This window comes from Carettochelys insculpta, chromosome 1, assembly GCF_033958435.1.
Source record: "Carettochelys insculpta isolate YL-2023 chromosome 1, ASM3395843v1, whole genome shotgun sequence".
In the NCBI taxonomy this organism is placed as follows: Eukaryota; Metazoa; Chordata; order Testudines; family Carettochelyidae; genus Carettochelys; species Carettochelys insculpta.
In genome coordinates, this window is record NC_134137.1 from 335110912 (window position 1) to 335131115 (window position 20204).

The window sequence follows — 20204 nt, forward strand, 5'->3', positions numbered from 1 at the left end:
GTGTCCACCAGAGAGGGGTACCTACCTGTGGGTCCGCTCCCACGGTCCGGAGATCCCCGGGGGTCCGAGGCCCTGCTGCTGCTCCGGGATGGCAGGAGGAGGATCTGCAGGCTGGAATCGGTGGAGGAGGAGCCCCCCTCCTCCTCCTGCCGCGATGTCCCGGGGATGGCCTCCGGGGGGGGCCCCCGGGGTGCGGGGCTTACCTCCGGGGCAGAGCCCGGCTGCAGGGCCTGCTGGGGCTCGTCAGCCGAGGTGTCAAGGGTGGCCGGAGGGGAGGAGGTGTGCCGGGAGCCCAGGATGTCCCTGAGCTCCCTGTAAAAGGGGCAAGTGACAGGGGCGGCCCCAGATCGGCTGGCCGCATCCCCGGCCCGGGCGTAACCCTGCCACAGCTCCTTCACCTTACTGCGGACATGGTCCGGAGTGCGGGCAGGGTGACCCCGGGCAGCCAGGCCATCGGCCAGCCGAGCGAACGCATCCGCGTTCCGCCTCTTGCTCCCCATTACCTGGAGCACCTCCTCCTCGCTCCAGAGCCCCAGCAGGTCCCGCATCTCGGCCTCCGTCCAAGAGGGGCCCCGCTGCCGCTTCCCAGACTGCGTGGCCCTCTGGCTGCCCTGGCTGCTGTGGCTCCTCTTGGGGGGGGGGGGTCCCCTGGGGGCGCTGCTGGGCAGCCATGGCTGCTGTCAGGGGCTGAGGGCTGTGCAGGCTCGCCGCCGCGTGTGCAGGCAGGAGCCTGCACGTTGCCTCAGCCTCCTGCAGTCAGGGCGGGGGAGGAGACCTTTAAGGGGCCGCTCCATGTGGCCACCAGTGAGCTGCGGGGCTGGAGAGAGCGTCTCTCAACCCCCCAGCTGATGGCCGCCATGGAGGACCCGTCAATTTCGACGTTGCGGGACGCGGATCGTCTACACTGTCCCTACTTCGACGTTGAACGTCGAAGTAGGGCGCTATTCCTATCTCCTCATGAGGTTAGCGACTTCGACGTCTCGCCGCCTAACGTCGAAGTTAACTTCGAAATAGCGCCCGATGCGTGTAGACATGACGGGCGCTATTTCGAAGTTAGTGCCGCTACTTCGAAGTAGCGTGCACGTGTAGATGCAGCTATACTGAATAAGACAGCCATCAGGCTGACTTCTGAGGACTCATCACCCCACAAAGCATAGAGGAGGGGGGTGCCAGGTTGAGGTGAGAATGGGAAGAACAATCCAAAGAGGGTGCCAGGATTTAGGTACATCTTTACCATGGAGTTAGCATGAGGGTTTAGTGCCTGGGTCTGAGCAGTGGAATTAGCTGTGCCTGGCTGCTAGCGATCACACTGCTCACATGGTGTCCTCCTCGTTGTTGCTACATCCCCATGGTTCTTCTGGCTGCAGTAAGCAGAGCCACTCCAGGATCCTTTCCCAGCGAAAGGCACTGGATTTGTGAAAAGGTCCAGGAGGACTATCAGTATTCTAGTGACCTATCCTAGGCAAAGTGGGCATATTACCAGCCTAAGTGAAAACAGAACCTGAATTCTACACTATATACCCCAGATATGCCAGCTACACAGATTGAATACACCCCACAACTTGGGTGACAGCTTTATGTTTGTGGAAAGAGGAGACATCAGGGAAACACCTGAGTAAGAGCTAGGGCTAGCTGTAGGGTAAAAATACACCCTTACATAGGCCCCTAGAGCTGTCTAAATCATACAAGGAGGTAGAGAACAGCCCACGACTAAATGGGCATATAAACGGAGATTAAATTCTCCCACTCCTCCCCACTTATGCCTGGGCTGCAAGTTCTGTTCTGTGTCGATTCTGGGTGCAGGTCAGAATCTCACCCCATTTGCTATCTTAACAACCGCCTTGCAAGTCAAAATCACAAAGTTTATAATACGGTGTCCTACGCAAATGGTTGTGTACTCCATCACATCAAATATTGAGAACACGAACCTGGTCCATTGACAAACCATAAGAAAGCTAGAGAACTATCTAGATTCCTAGAGGTAACAGGGAATGGATGAAGTCACAGAGTGATTGAAGAGGGAGTGTGCTAATGGATGGTGTCAGCTGTCAGTGGGTGTTGAAGAGCGTGGTGAACAGGTGGCATCTTGAAAAAGCTTTCCTTTTTTGGATAATAGGTGCCTTTCCATTTGAGTAATAAATGTGTTTATTAGTGACTCACACTGTGTTTTGTGTTTCATTTAATAAAATCTATTTTTTCTTTTAATTCTACCAAGCAGTTTTCTTTCCCACTAAAATAGAGACATCAGGTTTTTCAGGCTTCAGAAAAATTGCAACTCTAACATTAGGACAACTGAAGGGGCTAATCAGCATATCTAACCTTCCCAGACATGCTTGTTTACAGCAGCTTTTTGGGCAATATGTTCTACACAGAGCAATGACAGGAAAGAGCAGAGAAAGGAGGCCAAGGGCTAAAAGGAGATTCCAAGGGTAAGCAGCTGCAGAATGAAACCTTAAGGAGAACTCTCAAAGACTGGCGTACATGGTATGTGAAAGAGACGCCAAAACATTCAAAGAGGTTATGTGTAGTATTTCCCAATGGCTAACAGCCTGAAAGCTTCAGACTCTGCAAGCCATCCATACATCTGTCTGCACCCTAGGAAATGTCATTTGACAACCAACAAAATGTTTGATTACCATTGGGAACCAAAACCCTTCCTCAAAAAGTCGAGTAAAAAAATCATTGCAGTCACCATAACTTTGTTATAGTTTAGAACTAACAAACCAGGGAGGCTATTGTCAGGATTCACCCAGATACCCAGGTCAATTTTCAGACTTTGATTTATTATTTGAAAAGGAGTCAAACTAGCAGCTAAGGAAACTGAATCACTCAGTTTATCCATGCCTACAATGAAAGCTTCTCCCAAGTTGCCCCAGCTATCTCCTCAACCATTTCAGGTGGATTCATGGTTAATTCATCCTTTTGATTCAAACCTTGGGTTATTTGCTGAGTAACCATGTCAATATCTGCATGGCTGACATGGACACCAACAAGAAAATGGACTGAAAGCACTAATTCATAATATAAGCCACTGAACACCATCCTGCTCTTCAACACAATTTGGCTGTGAAAAATATCTGATGCCTCTTAATGTTTAGATGTCCCAGTTTAGCAAGTTTCATCAGTATTTCAACATTGTGTCTTTTTTTTTCAAAAACATGATTCTATATACAACTTGTGCATTTTTTTCAATTGTTTGCAATTCCATTCTATTGTTCCCATTTGTTTTCTTATAAATCTGGAACTATTTTCTGTAGGTATATCACTATCCTTCTGTTTGTAATTGTCAAAGATATTTGTCCCATTTCTTTCAGTCCGCTTTCCATTATCATCTTTTTAAATTAGACCAACCCAAAATTCATTATGAAGAGAAAACACTCCCCCATTAATATTCTCCTGTGACACATCAGTTTGTTCTGTTACTAAAATTTACTTTACCAGCAATCCCTAATAAGAAATTAATAAAAAATTAAAAGTTAAATTAATGCACCCTTCAAACAATTACTATTCACAAGCAAAAGCTCAGACACTGTGGCTGTATCTACATGAGCCCCCTCCTTTTGGACGGGCATGTTAATGAGGGAGTTCGAAAGATGGTAATGAGGTGCTTCCGTGAATATGCAGCGGCTCACTAGCCTAATTGTAACCATGATGATTCGAAAGTGCCGCTTTTGAATCGTGCGTCGCCTGTGTTGCTGGGGGCCTCTTGAAACAACCCCCCAGTCTTCAAAAGCCCCTTCTTCCAGGGACCTTAAAAGACTGGGGGGTTGTTTCAAAAGGCCCCTGGCTACACAGGCGACACGTGATTCAAAAGTGGCACTTTCGAATCGCTGTGGCTGCCATTATGTTAATGAGGTGCTACATATTCATGGCACCACCTCATTAGCATCTTTAAAACTCCCTCATTAACATGCCCCTTCCAAAAGGAGGGGGCTCATGTAGACACAGCTTGTAACTAGATGGGGCTCTGCAGACTCAATAGTCACTGCAAGATCAGGTTTAAGCATTCAACAAGACCGTTTTAGGCAGTCTTCCTGTCCTGAGGAAATTACAGCCTAATATCTTTCTCTCTTGCAGTATTATAGGCTTTGTATTAAAAATTAATATTTGTGCTCAACCAAACAAAATTAGTCAAATTATTTTTTTTTCAATTTCTTTTTCGTTTTTCACACAAAGGCAATTATTACAAAAATGCTTCTTTGGGTAAATGTTTCTTTTCCCTGATTAACAACCCAATTCACTGCTGATATGAAGCAGCCTTAAGCCTGTGCACCCCTGAGGCTCTTCAGATGTTCTATGATTCCAGGCAAGAGTCCCAAAAAGAAATGAATTAAAAGCTCTTCCACAATCCCTACAGAGGCTGCTTCTATGCTCATCCCCTCACGTCGGAGGTGACATGGTAATGACGCGATTCAAAGCAGACTAATGAGGCACTAACATGCATATTCAGCACCTCATTAGCATTAATAGCAGCTGCGTCAATTTCAAAGTGCAGACTTTGAACTGCAGATTGACCGTGTAGATGGAGCTGCTTCAAAATAAGAGCCTCACTTTGACATTCCCTTACTTCCATAAAACTAGGAGAGAGTAAGGGAATGTCGAAGTGGAACATTTATTTCGAAGCTGCCCCCACTACACTGTCAATCTGCAATTTGAAAACAAAAAGCAGTCAAGTAGCACTTTAAAGACTAGCAAAATAGTTTATTAGGTGAGCTTTCGTGGGACAGACCCACTTCTTCAGACCATATCCAGACCAGAACAGACTCAATATTTAAGACACAGAGAACCAAAAACAGTAAGCAAGGAGGACAAATCAGAAAAAGATAATCAAGGTGAGCAAATCAGAGAGTGGAGGGGTGGGGCGGAAGATCAAGAATTAGATTGAGTTAAGTATGCAGACGAGCCCCTATAGTGACTCAGAAAGTTCACATCCCGATTTAAACCATGTGTTAATGTTCCGAATTTGAATATCAATGTCAATTCGTCCGTTTCCCTTTCTACAAAGGAGCGATAATCTCTTTTCAAGTATCAGAGGGGTAGCCGTGTTAGTCGGGATCTGTAGCAGCAACGAAGGGTCCTGTGGCACCTTATAGACTAACAGAAAAGTTTAGAGCATGAGCTTTCGTGAGTTAACTCACTTCTTCAGATGCTGGTCTTCAGTAACACACATACCTTGAGGTCATTGACAGAATGGCCCATTCCATTTAAATGTTGACTAACTGGTTTGTGGATCTGGAGTGTTTTAATGTCTCTTTTGTGCCCGTTGACCCTTTGTCTAAGGGAGTTAGAAGTCTGTCCAATATACAAAGCATCTGGGCACTGTTGACACATGACGGCATATATGATGTTAGTAGAGGAGCATGAGAAAGTGCCCGTGATTCTGTGAGTAACCTGGTTAGGTCCAGTGATGGTATTTCCAGAGAAGATATGTGGACAAAGCTGGCAGCGGGCTTTGTTGCAGGGAAAGGTTCCAGGACTGGTGTTCCTGGGGTATAGACTGTGGCTGTTAGTAAGGATCCTCATGAGGTTGGGAGGTTGTCTGTAGGAGAGAACAGGTATGTCACCCAGGCCTTCTGGAGTGTGGCATCCTGATTAAGAATACGCTGTAGGTCTTTAATAATTCGTTGCAGTGGTCTGAGTTGGGGGCTGTAAGTGATGACCAGTGGTGTTCTGTTCTTGGCTTTTTTGGGCTGATCTTGGAGTAGCTGGTTTCTGGGTATGCGTCTGGCCCTGTTGATTTGTTTTTTTACTTCTCCTGGTGGGTAATTCAGGTTTATGAATATTTGGTAAAGTTCTTGTAGTTTTTGGTCTCTGTCAGTTGGATCAGAGCAAATGCGATTGTATCTAAGAGCTTGACTGTAAACAATGGATCTAGTCACGTGTGCAGGATGGAAACTAGAAGGGTGTAGATAAGTATAGCAATCAGTAGGTTTTCGGTACAGTGTGGTACTGATCAGGCCATCCTTGATTAGTACTGTAGTGTCCAGGAAATGTATCTCTTGCATGTTGTAATCGAGGCATAAGTTGATGGTGGGGTGTAGATTGTTAAAGTCTCTGTGGAATTCTTCTAGAGCCTCTGTACCATGGGTCCAAATCATAAAGATGTCATCAATATATCTTAAGTAGAGGAGTGGTAATAGGGGACGAGAACTGAGGAATCGTTGTTGCAGGTCAGCCCTAAATATATTAGCAAATTGTGGGGCCATGCGGGTGCCCATAGCACTTCCACTAATCTGGAGGTATAAATTGTCCCCAAAACGGAAATGATTGTGTGTGAGAACAAAGTAACAGAGGTCAGACACCAGATCGGCTGTGGTGGCATCAGGGATGGTGGTTCTGATTGCTTGTAATCCGTCCTTATGTGGACTATTAGTGTACAGAGCCTCTACATCCATTGTGGCAAGGATGGCGTTATCAGGAACATTTCCGATGTTTTGTAATTTCCTCAGGAAGTCGGTGGTATCTCGAATATAGCTTAGAGCATTGGTGGCATAGGGTTTGAGGAGGGAGTCCACGTAACTGGATAGTCCGGTGGTAAGGGTGCCAATACCTGAAATGATAGGGCATCCAGGGTTTCCAGGTTTGTGGATTTTGGGAAGTAAATAGAATAATCCAGGCTGTGGCTCAGATGGTGTGTCTGAGTTAATGAGGTCCCGAGTAGCAGCAGGGAGTTCCTTTAGTAGTTGTTGTAATTTTCTTTGGAATTCCAAAGTGAGATCAGTGGAGAGAGGTCTGTAAAATGTGGTGTTGGAGAGTTGTCTGGCTGCCTCCTGTTCATAGTCTGACTTATTCAGACTTTTTGTTTTGATAGTGTATAGACTAGCACGGCTTACTCTCTGTTACTATTCAACATGCAATTTGAAGTCTGCTATTAGAAATTCGCACAGTCACCATTATGCTAATGAAGAGCTGAACATGCAAGTTAGCGCCTTATTATCATTATCATGTCACCTCTGGTGGGAGGGGGTGAGTGTAGAAGCAGCCAGAGTTGCAAAACAAGTTCTGCAGCATCTGATGAAGTGAGTCTGTGCTCACGAAAGCTCATGCTCAAAACTCTTCTGTTAGTTTATGAGGTGCCACAGGACCCTTCGTTGCTGTTACAGATCCAGACGAACACGGCTACCCCGCCGATACTCGTGTGCTCAATAGTCTCTCTCTCTCTCTCTCCCTCTCTGTGCGCGCACAACTGGTGAAAAAGGCAAGGCATGAAAAAGGATGTGGCCAGCCAGAGGGGTCACCACCCCACATTCTGTGTCTGCCAAAAGGATGCATTGTTGGAGCACCTCACTCATGCTTCAGAGTTTTACTAACACTAGTGTTAGGTGAAGTTTTCTGACCAAAAAATTATTTTGGCACAAACCACTGATTCAGTGATACAGAAACATTAAACTGAGGTCATCAGGGTTTTGCCAAAAATGGCTCCAGACCGGGGGGGAAGTGGTACAATTTTTTAAATTTAATTCTAAATTCCTTCAGTTTTATTTAAAAAAAAATTAAAAGTTTAACAATGCTCAAAATCTAAACAAATATTTTGCTACACCAAATTTTTGAACATTTTTGGTTTTGGGTCAACCCTATTTTTTTTTTTTTTTTTTTACATTTTTAGAATTGCCAGTGAACCAAGAAACCCAAAAGCTGTTATTCATTCTACTCTGGATTACCTAGCCAGACAAAGATCTAGACCAGTGCTGGGCAGCCTGTGGGTCACACGTGACCCACTGGGGCTCTACCTGCAGCCTGCAGAACCCTGCGGCTGCTCCCTCCTCTACACACCACTAGAGCAATGGGGCACCAGAGCACTACACTTCCTATGCTTCCCCCTGCCTCCCAGACCTTTCAGAGAAGCTACACATCAACCAATTCATGCTCCATTCTTGTTCCTTTCCCACTCTCCCGGAGCTGGAATGTCAGGAACCAGACAGGGAGGAGGGACGGAGTGCAAACCAAGTAATTTTTGTATTCCAGAAGTGCTGGGAGACAGGAGAAGGAGCAGGTAAGTGTGGGGCTCCAGTGCCCCAGTACACGAGAAGTGCATGGGGGAAGGAGGTAGAGAGGGGGGACCATGGGGCCCACACGTGGAACCCCCAATGGGCCATGGGCTGCTAAGCCCACTGAAGCAAAGGAGGGCCCTCACGCAGCTCACCCACTATTCATTGTTGCCCATCCCCAATCTAGACCCATAAAAAGCTAATGTTACAGGAAATAAGCATATCACACAGGGAGGACAAGAAATCCCCACTCGCTTGGGCTTTCATGGGTCCATGGCCACGGCTTACAAATAGTTGTCACAGTGACTCAAAATGTCCACAGCTGTGACCATTCTAGAAATTCAATACACATTGTTGACAGAAACAAGACTGAAAGTGCAGCCATTTCCAATACCCACCAACAGGTATGCAGCTGTTTGCTCCTGTACGGGGGTGCTGCAAAGTCCAGCGTAACCTACAATAACTCACTATGCTGGCAGCCACGACACAGTCATCCCTGCTGCCATTGTTAAGAGCAGTTCTTCTGCATAGTCATCTGCCTACAAGTGGTTGCTGGGCAATAAAGTCTTGGCCTAGAGCACCAGCTCTGCCCATGTGAGGTGTAACAAGGCTTAAGACAGCTGTTAGTTGCAAGTAGTATGGTAGCAGACTGTCAGCATGAGCAGAGCATAGACACTTCCTTAAGTTCCAATCACTTGCAGCAGGATTTGCGCCCTCCCACCAGCTGAACGCCTGCCACTCTGGAGACAAGGAACTACATATCTTAATGGCCTATGTTAACTGCCTATACTTACTGACAAAGGGGCAGAAATTATGCCACTGCACTGCACAGTCAGAGCTCTCTGGAGAAAAGCAAGCCCTACCTTTAGCTACAGTTATCTGTGCAGTGATACTGGGTGCTTAGCATCCTCAGTTCCCTGCTTTAAGGGATACTGAATAGGAAGTACAGAGCACCCTTTTCTGGATTCAGTCCCAATGTATCTACTGTTTCTTCAGATCTTTATAGTAACCTATCCCAGATATTTCTGTTGCTGGACTATTCACTGCTTCCATCCGGTTTCAATAGCCTCCTCAAGTGGTTTTGGCAATAAAGCCTTTGTAGATTCCCTCATGATCCAGATGAAGGTCTGTGTGGTTGGTTCCATCCCAGTAGCTCCATAAGATGCTCAGCACTACCTACTATTTGTGACAAATGCACACACCTGCATACACACACGCACATATTGTTATATGTTCAGGAAGTCAAGGACAGAGAAAGAAAGTAGTAACTTTTGTGACAGTCCCATGGGAATTCATTCCATCCCTGAGAAAGCTCCACCTCCTGGAGCGAGGGTCTCTCTCTCTCTCTCTCTCACACACACACACACACACTGGATTTTGATTTTATTGAAATGATCAGTAAAATACTAAATTTCTCAATTAAAAATAAGAGCTAAAATTAAATCTCATCGCAAACATGCTACACAAATTTACTGCCTCATAAAAATGAATTAGCAGCTCCAGTCAGCCCAGCTGGAATGCAAATGTAGACAAATATTTTGCTTTAAAACACAGCGAGACAATATACTGGTAAAGGCTGAAGCAGCATTGAAAGAAACAGTGGAGTGGAGTGGACTGGAAAGAAAAAGGGAAGACATTATTCAGCACATACACAGCTTCCAATATTCACACACACTTACCACAGAAAAATTATCATGGCTGCTGGGCATAAGAGACCCCTTATCTGAGAATATTTTGAATAAATTTGTTTCCAGGGTAAAAATGGAAGATTGTCAAGGATAAGCAGTGCAAGATGAAGACGCAGGGCTTAGTTTCAAAAATGAAAAATATTAAGAAAAACTGCTTATTGGGAGAAAATAATGAGGATGAAGATATGAATATGGCTGAGTGGCTCCACTGTTAGTAACAAATAATTCACCTTGCAATGCATCATTCTTTGAGACTCTCTCTATGCCTTTTAGTTTAAGTGTGACTGAACAAGTAAATTCACAAGCTGTTTGCTGTGTTGGATGTTGCCAGAAAAAAAAAAAAAGTTTAGCTTAGCTAATCCTTATGATTTATTTAACTACTTAATTAAGTTTAGAAACTACCACTCAAGTACACAATATAGAAAGCTGCAGTGAGAGTAACCTAGAGTTACCAGTTGCCACTGTTATTTTCTTATTTTACATTACATTCCCTTTATTTTGGAATATTTTGGTCACAGATCACAATGGTAATGCCATAAATCTATTGCCTATTTTATTTCAGCAAATTCAGCTTCTCCAAGCAAACCCCATTCTATACTTGTTTTCTCAAGCAACAAAATAACCAGTGAGATCAATAAGACTTACACACAGTCAGTCTTAGCTTTTTCGTTTGTCTTTTTTTTTTTTTTTTTTTACGTGCGATTTACATCAATCCACCCTGAGTGAAGTTGTACAATGAGGCCACCTTAATGTTGCTGCTATGCTTTTCAAACTTCACTTCATGTAAATCAAAAACAGTGGTCAGAACAGGAAATAGATTAACCTCTGCTGTTTTCTAATACAAAAATATCTGAAATCTGTTCAAACACCACAAAATCTTCATTTTAAGAATGAGGCCTCCTATGGAAAATGTTAGCCCAAAAATAATTGTTTCAAAAGTAATAAGTATCTAACATAGTTTTTTATTTTAACCTCCTGCTATGTTCCAAATTAGTAAAAGCAAAAACAGACTTAAAAATCCAAAAGCCTATAAAATCTACACACAACATTTTCTCAAACAAAATAATCCTTATTTTAATCTGAATTTAAATTTAGATGAAAGATCTGGCTTCTCAAACATACTACAGCATTCACAAACACTTAAATGCATTTTTTTCAAAAAGACTGGCCAACCTGCAAGACAAACGTACAATTCATTAACCACCACAGAAGGAATTTTATAGTTGAAAACACTAGACAATACATTTCAAAAGACATTTACAAAATTGCGTGCACCTTCTTTCCCCAGCTACTCATTAAAGCACCATGAGTTTTAATAAACAGAAAGCTGACAAAAGCCATGGAACCAGAAAATGATGAACTCCAGTCTTTGTCCTGTCTACTACTAAACTCTGCAGACCCAACACTAAGTACCTCTGTCAGTTATTTATTTTTTTTTCTCTTTCACTGGTTGGTTAATATTAATGAAATACTCAGGGTTAGTAAATAACAAAATTCCTATGCCTAATATTTGTACAAGGTAATGGAGCAGCTGTGATTTTGTTAATACTGTACTTTGGTCACAATGGATTCATCTATAACCACAGCAATACCTGCTGCAGCAAGACATACTCAAATTCAATTATCAAGAGGCCGACTCTCTCGCTAACCTATGCTGGCAGGAGCAAGGAGTGCTGCAAAGAGGCAGGTGTTGCTATAGATTTCTGTAACTAGTAATCCACAGAGAACAAGATTTCCTGCCAGAGAAAGCCACATATGTCATTACACTAGACCTCTTGTATTGTAATAAATACTCAGATTCAAGCCTCTAACACCCAGGCATCTCAACTGATTTTAATGGGACTGTACAGACGTAAAAGAATACATTCCAAAGTAAGCAACATAAAACACCGGTTCATATTCCAGTTGTGTTTGTCAGGTCATGTCTAGGGTTCCTCAAACTGCTAGGTACTCGGATACCACAGTGATAAATACAGTATAAAACTGTATAGAATAAAATTCTACTATAAAATACAAATCCTTTGATTTTATCTGCCAGTATGACTCATTTAGCTGCAGCTACACAACAACTTAGTTTAACAACAGTTAAATTTATTTCTGGCTAAACTCAGCTCTCACCCAGGCTGGTCTGGCTCGCATGGATAAGGGCAAAACAGATTACATCCTGATTCTCTCATAACTAAGTTAAACTCATGCTGTTCAATATTTTGTCTCCAGAGAGAATGTCTTACGCTGCTTAGCCTCCAAACAATAATTGTTTTCCCATAGTTTTGTGACAAATGCTATCAGCAAACAGATTAATCCTAACACCTACCGAAATGTTTTCAGCAGCTTTGCCTTTTACTAATTTAGCAAGGCTTTTGACACATATTCTCATAAACTGACTAGGGAAAAATGGTCTACCTGAAATTACTACCTGGTGGATGCACAACTGATTGAAAGACTGTACCAAATTTATATGACCTGGCATAAATATCAGATGCATTAATAAAATCTGCCTTTTAAGAAGTTCTATTAGTTATAAACCTAGTAACTTATTTGCAGAATTCCTTTCCTTTATCCTCTCTGCAAGTTTTTTAATATCAGAATTCAGGCTCTCTCATTATTGCAGAGGGCAACTTTCCAGACAGAAAGGGGAGTTAGGTGAAAGCCAGTAAATGATTGTAATGCCTTTCAAATATCCTCGGTGTACATCATTTAGAAGTGAAAGACAAGACCTTAATTTTTAGCTTAAAAGTAATTCTTACATGAGGTATAAGTTAGTTTAGAAGACACTACTGAAGTTTGAAAAATTAGCAAAATCTGCGTCTTGCAGGTACAATAGGATCCTGATATTTTCCTCCCATGAACTTTTCAAACGGGAGGTTGTTTTTTGTTTTTTTTTAAATCATATGCTTTTCGAGGGTATTTTCATAATCAGATCCAGTAACAGTGTAATTCAGACCTAAATCTTTCAATGGCAGTATCTTTCACTCTACATTATTCTGAAAAATAGACTGCTCTCAAAAGGTCACGATAGTAAGCAATCAGTGCTTCAATTCCCATAGGCATCTATAAAAGTTAGTCACACTGTACCCCCTTCAGGACTTCTTGGCAGTCACTTGATAACAACGAAGGGTCCTGTGGCACCTTATAGACTAACAGAAAAGTTTTGAGCATGAGCTTTTGTGAGCACAGACTCACTTCATCAGATGCTGGTCTTGGAATTCCACGTCTTTCCAAGGATTTCCAAGACCAGCATCTGATTAAGTGAGCCTGTGCTCATGAAAGCTCATGCTCAAAACTTTTCTGTTAGTCTATAAGGTGCCACAGGACCCTTCATTGCTGTTACAGATCCAGACTAACAAGGCTACCCCTCCGATACTTGATAATAAGTAGTACATATTCATGTAACCCTACTATTTGTGAGTTCACCGATGGATGATCAGCCCAATTCTGGAACCGCAGATCTTATCACAGAAACAGCAGGTGTTAGTAGCTGCAGGAGGGGTGCAGGGTAGTTTTTAAACACTCTTTGCTTCTTCTCCACTTGTCCTCCTCTGCAATGCACCACCCCCTCATAGGTTACTGTTCTCCACTGGGCAGTTTTGGGCAAGGTTCTCCCAAGTGTTGACACCAATGCTGCACTTTTTCATGTGTGCCTGCAGCATGTCCTAATATCACGTCTGAGGGCCCAAAATGCTCCTCTATCCTTCCTCCAATTCAGAAAACAAAATCTGTTTTGGGAGGCACTGATCAGACATCTGAATCAGGTGACCAATCCAATGAAGTTGTTGATGAATGATAATGGTTTCAACACTGGTCATATTCGACTCTTTTAGGATACTAGTGTTCATGCAGCTATCCTCCCAAGAGATATTTAGGATTCTCCTGAGGCAGCGCTAACGTTATTGTCCAAGTGATTTCAAGTGATGCTTGTATGTTGTCCAGGTTTCACATGCCTATAGTAGCGATGAACAGCCATTGCACCATATACAAGGAGCTTTGGTTTGGGATAGATGTTGCAGTTTTCAAAGATCGTTTGTCTCAGGAGGGTGAAAGCAGCGTTAGCACAGCTCAGACAATGCTGGATTTCCGCATAGATGTCAACTCTGGCGAAAAGATGACTTCAAGGTATGGGAAGTCCTCCACATTTTCCTGCGATTCTCCACTGACTTTAATGGAAGGTGAGTGAGATTGTCCCGTCAGTGAAGGTTTGTGGAGCCCCTTGGTCTTGGTCATATTGTACTGAAGCTCCATGATCAAGGTTGTGGAGGTCTTGCTTTTAGCCTTCAGCCTCCCGAGAGAGAAAAGCTTCCCATTCATTATATAGACAATCTTCACACCAACTGAAAGCTTGCCATCAATGAAGTGAAGGGTCATTGGAATGAACCTACAGAACAGTGATGGGGCAATGATGCAGACATGCGTGACTCCCATTTTGACCTCAACGAGGTTGCTTTTGTATCCATTGTTGTTCAATACTGTGGCAGTCATTTGTCATGAAGCAGCCTTAAAATGCTAATAAATGTTTAGGGACAGCCGATGTTTGAGAGGATGATCCACAGGGCACCACAGTTGATTGAGTCGAATGCTTTGGTCAAGTCGATAAAACTCACATACGAGGTTTGGTTGCATGGACAATATTTTTCTTGCAGTTGCTAGGCAGTGAAGATTACACTGGGACTCTGGGAGAATTTCTTCTGAGAGCGACAGGAGCTGGTTGTGAGGATTCAAGCTAAGATTTTCCTTGCTGTTGCCAGGAGGGAGATGCCATGAGAGAGTTTCCCACAGTGCAACTTATCACCCTTCTTGAAAAGGGCTGATGATCAGCATGTCTCAAACCTTCTAGCATCTGCTCCCTATCCCACATTTTAAGAATCAGGAGATGGAGCTATTTGTGGAGCAATGGACCCACTTCTTTGAAGACTGCGGAGGCAATTCCATCTAGTCCGGTTGCCTTGTTGCACTTCTTCACTTTGATGGCAGCTTGGACCTCACTCAGGTTGAGAAGTGTTGCAAGATTGTCTCTGGGCAGTTATGGAAGGATTTGGCCATAGGATTCTAGGACCACAATGGAGGGCTGTTTCAAGAGCTCATTATACTGCTGCCTCCAGCCAGAAGCAATGGCTTCATTGTCTTTCAAGAGTTGGCTACCATCCTTTGATCTCAGGGGACTGAGTCCATGGTTTCTTGGTCCATAAACGGCTTTGGTAGCATTGAAGAAACCTATTGTATTGTTGATGTCTGCGAGATGCTGGAGTTCTCGTGCCTTCTCAGCCCACCACGGTTTTTTCCAGAGTCCTTGTTTTACATTGCACTTCTGCCTTGGCATGCGTATCCCTCTTTGTCGTGCAGCTGATGTTGCTTTGCCAGGCCCTAAAGGCTTTTTTGCCTCAATCAAGCATTCAATTTCCACAACATTCTCATCAAACCAGTCCTGAAGCTTCCTGGTCCGGTAGCCAACGGTTTCTCTACAAGCTCCAATGATGGCATTTTTCAGTTCACACCAGTGTTCTTCCACATCTTCAGGGTGTGCTGTTGGCAGCTTTCTTTGGAAGGCTATCTGGAAGTCACTTCATGTGATGGGGTACTTCAAGCCATGTACATGGATCTATTCATTGGATTTGTTTCCCCTGACTTCTCCCTTTGGTGACCATCATAATCGCCATTGTGGATCGAATACAGTGATGATTGGTCCAGCAGTCTTCAGCACGAGTCACTGCACATGTGAGAAGGACATCCAGCCAATCCAGAGTGTGGACGGTTTACATAGTCTATCAGGTGCCAGAGCTTCAATCAAGGATGTTGCCATGAGGGCTTAAATTTGTTTTTCTGCTGGAACAGGATGTTCGTGGTGACTAGCTCATGTTCTGCACTTTTTGTAAGGAGGAGCACTCCACTGGAGTTGCTGTTGCTGACTCCTCCTTTCCCAATGGGAGTCTTCCAGAGAGCTGCGTCTCTTCTGACCCTGGCATTGAAATCCCTCAAGAGAATAATCTTGTCTTCAATGGGAATGTCTTTCAGGATTGTGCCCCTTTGGGTGTAGAACTTTTCCTTCACATCATCTTCAGCATCTCAAGTTGGTGCATAAGCACTGACAGTTGCCTGTTGGTTTTTGGCAAGATTCAAGTGGAGAGTCATGAGATGCTCATGGATGCCAACAGGACTTCAGACAGCATCTTTGTCCATTTGTTCTTGAGGGCAAATCCTACCCCATGAATTCATTTTTCTTTCTCTGGGGTTCCTTTCCAGAAAAATGTGTACCCTCCGCCACCACCTCCTCCTAGCTGCCCTTCTTCTGGTCTGTGTGTTTCTGCCAGGGCAGTGATATCGATGTTGAACCATCGCAGCTCGCAGGCAATAACTGCCATGCGTCTTTCAGATCGCTCACTGTCTGGGTTGTCCATTAGAGTCCAAATATTCCATGTTCCAAAGTTTATTGTTCAATTTCAGCTGCATGGAGGTGAACCCACTGGATGCGGTTATCCAGTCAGGGGGGTTGAGGTGGACTATGTTTAGAGTACCTTTTCTAGCCTTGTTAGCCCCATGTGGGTGAGCAGAATGGATCCTAAATAGGACTTCTCAGTCATGGATGCAGCAGCTGGACTGTTCTACCACCTCCGTCTTCAAAACTGAACAAATGATATGTACATCCACAACCTACATGCTGGCTCGTGACTAAAAGTTTCCAGATTTCACAATCCTGCTCCAGTTGCAATTTGCCAGTCCCTGTCGGGCTTAAGTTCAGGAGAGTAGTACACAGAGGAATACGCCTGTATGTGACTTCTTTTAACACGGGAGGATGGTTGCACTGCAGCCACCAAAAGGTTCTTAACAGATAGAAAACTCAGGTCCAAGGGCATGGCATCCACAACAGCTGGGAGTCTCCTGTCAACTGCAGCCTTCATCCACCTTCACAGCCATTGTAGCATTAACTTTGATGTCCTCTGCCTGTTGTGCCACTGAGGACTTAAGATTGTTCTTTATCTGGACCATTCCCCATGATCTTGCCACCGTAGGTGACCCTACTGGGAGCACAAGACTTCCTGTGGCATTGCTCTTGGGTTCATTGGAATGCACAAGTCCACTCACCATGGCAAGGCAATGATCCAGAAAGTAAGTCTTCAGGACCACACCCTACCTGATAGCACTGTTCCTCATTTGCCAGTACTTCTTACATTAGCTCCTTTCCTGAAATTGAGGAAACAGGCTATACCAGAAAGCTGTATTGACTAGATTTACTTGATTAGTTATAGCAGTTTAAATTTTATAATGGCACTGATTTAAATTTATATTATAAAAAGTTGTTCTTTACTTATGCCAAGACTTACATTATAGGATTAGTATTGTTAAACTGCATCAGTTGAGTGCTATGGGTAAATAACTGGTTGTTTCATCTTACGGGCAGCAATCAAACCTAACTGACATTAGTTTAGCAGTTTCATCTCACTACATAATGACGAACATGCAAAACAACAGATATACTATCACAACAGGCATTCTCTGGAAAAATCATCAAGAGCAGCGACAGAAAGCCTGAATCAATAAAGTATTCACCTCCACTTCAGGTCTTTGGACATTATTAACAGAGACCAAAGAAAGTCACATTACAGTTGCTCGTAATGCACACTGCGTCTTTTTTAGACATCTCCAGTCACCTAGCCCACTGACCTTCATGAATATAAACACTTAAGGCAATTTAAATTAAAAAATAAAAATTACGTCTACATAAACAGATCTACAAGAGATACTCAAGACTGTTTCAGAGAATTAAATACAGCAATTGTGTGTAGCATACACAGAGAGCAGAGACTGACATATGTACATGTAAACATATAAACTCTTAACAGATCAACTCTACATAAACAAACCAAACCTCTGTTTTAACCAACTTAAAAGTTTTCACAGTTTAGATCACTGTCGAGTGACCACATATAAGCAACAGAAGATGATAAATTATCATCTTGTGGTTACATTCTGTTGTTATTAAGCAGGGTAAACATGTCAGTTCAATTTATGTGTATATCTCATATTAAGCTGAAAAGCTTTCAAATATTTAACTACAAGCAGAAGTTCAAAACAAATGACTGCAATTATGGTTTATGGCAAAAAGGTCACAGTAGTACAAAATTTCTAATGATTGCTGGATTGGATTTTCATTAAAAAGTTTCACTTATTCATATGTATTGTATTCATGTTCTGAGGAATACAAGTTAAGATTCTTAAATTTAAGATTCTTAAGTTTTATTAGATTTTTCTTTAAAAAAAATTCTATTAAACTTGTTGACTAAGAATTTAAGACTTTGGTTCCAAACACTTTTGGGTTTAGCCATTTCAGCTATTTATGTATGTCAAATGAAAAAGCAACCAACAAGCATGACAGAGAAGGCTGATAATGTTTTACACCTGGTTACTATCCTTATCTTTCAGTTCATCTGGCTTTACAAAAGTTTTTTCTGTTGATACATCACTTTTCTGATTAGTTTGATCAATGGAGTATTGACTTCTGTTTGCACATCTCAACCATATAACCGCACTCTGCTTATTTAACAATTAGTCAAAGAGTATGGCATACTTAAGAATACATCTTTTTTTTTTTTGCTTATCAGTCTCGTCAGCAAGAGACAGTTCTCAGGCTCCTGAGAGTGAAATATTGCAAAGTTAAGCTCTAGGAATGTTTTGTTTTGATTTAATGTGATTTGACTGTTTAACACACATTGCTTTATTTCCAGATTATAGTTTTTAAACACAACCATTTCTTCCTCTCTGATGGCATTTAAAAAAGGAGGCGGGGGGAGGGAGAGGGAGAGAGACAACTATTTTGCCAGTTTTTGTTTCTTAGAAAATTGGGAAGATTTTTTTCAACTATGAAGTAAAATATAAAATGCATTATGACATAATTTACAGGGTGGTGTTGTGTATTCACCTTCATTTTTGTCTTAAGTCATAACAACCAGTGGATTTTTTGGCATACAATGAAAGCGCTTTATAAAAAAATCTTAAATGCTAGCAAAAGTATAGTGTGACAATGTAATAAAAACATAAAGGGTCTCATGATGTCAAAAACTTTTCTATTTACATGAAATAAAAATGCTTTATCTTTGTATTTTAAAAATTCACTTAATGCAATACCTAATGCTTTACTGTTAGCTTGGCCTAGAAAACTACAGAAAACTGGTCTCCCTGAGTAAGTAATATAATTCAGAAAGTAATTATGTAGTCGGGAATTACAGAAATCTTTATAATTTTCATGCTGGTACTAATAAATCTGTAATGTATGTTTTGAAACCTGCTCCCACTGACTTCAGTGGTACAGTATCAAGCCTGGAAACAGGTACTTTTGTAAAAAAAATATATAATATATATTCCTCTTCTATTGCTATAGGCTAAAATGAATATCTCTCACAATTCTGTACTTTAAGAATCTACAATCCCAATATAGTGATTTTAAGATAATACACCAGAGGACAAACAGTGCTTGCTATAGTTGCAACCAGCAGAACACAAGAATAATTAGTGCTACAGAATTCCAATGGCAAGGTGCAGTAAAACTCAAAGTCAGCCCTCAAACAAGCCTCTATGATACGAAAACCTCATAACCTTTTCTTGACTCTATCACATAAAATTATGCAAGTAGAACCTCTCTGGCAACATCCATAATGCAGCATGATTGTAGCTGGACAATCTCTTATAATGGTAACAGAGAGATAGCTGTGCTAGTCTAAATACTATCAAAACAAAAAAGCAGTCCAGTAGCACTTTAAAAACTAACAGGGGTGTGGCCAAGTTTCCTGTGCCCCCATAAATTTTCTTTACAGTTCCCAGTCCTGGCCCTCAGTGTTCTGTGCTGTTATTTAGCTCTAATTTACCCCTAAATGTCTTCTAGGAGCCCAGTAAAATATGGAAGTGTTCGTAATGCTGCTAGACAATATTGACCTACTGTGGTCCAGCAGATTCTCTTGTTCAGCACCAGTCAGGTCCCAAGAGTGCTGGACTAGAGAGGTTCACACTGTAGTATTTTCTATTAAATTATGTAGGTTGAATCTCACATAGTCTTTCATCTTCCTCATTTTGCATAAAAATGGAGGAAAAGAGTTTCAAGGACACCTGACATGCCCTAGGGTCATGACACCAGCTCCATTACTGTATGGATGTTCCCAGGTAGTTCCCGCATCTAAACATTTTTACTTCTCTGCTTGCTTCCACTGGAATTAGAGTGATCACAAGCTGCATAAATCTGTCTCATTCTAGCACAGTAGTCCCACAGAAGGTTGTAGACTGATTGAGTTGCTCTTACTCTGCACATTAAAGGATTAAATCCCAAAATCGTCAACATCATAAAGTTACAGCTGAAGTTGAAGATACTCAGCACTTTGCAGGCCCAAGCCCTAATCAGGTTTAAACTGTGCCTACAGCCTTACACAAGGGAGAATTTCAAACTTCACCTTTGCCGCAAACTCAAAGTTTCATAGGGAAGAAGAAAGCTGGCAACCAGATTGAGTTTTTAATTGCCAAGGACCAACTACAAAAATTTCAGATGCAAGTA

General features: G+C 42.5%; 1 protein-coding gene across 2 annotated transcripts in view; it reads right to left on the minus strand.

Moving 5' to 3' along the window:
• Positions 1-20204, minus strand: part of TSPAN12 (tetraspanin 12) — an 86669-nt gene that overhangs the window by 45141 nt on the left and 21324 nt on the right. The window lies entirely within an intron of this gene.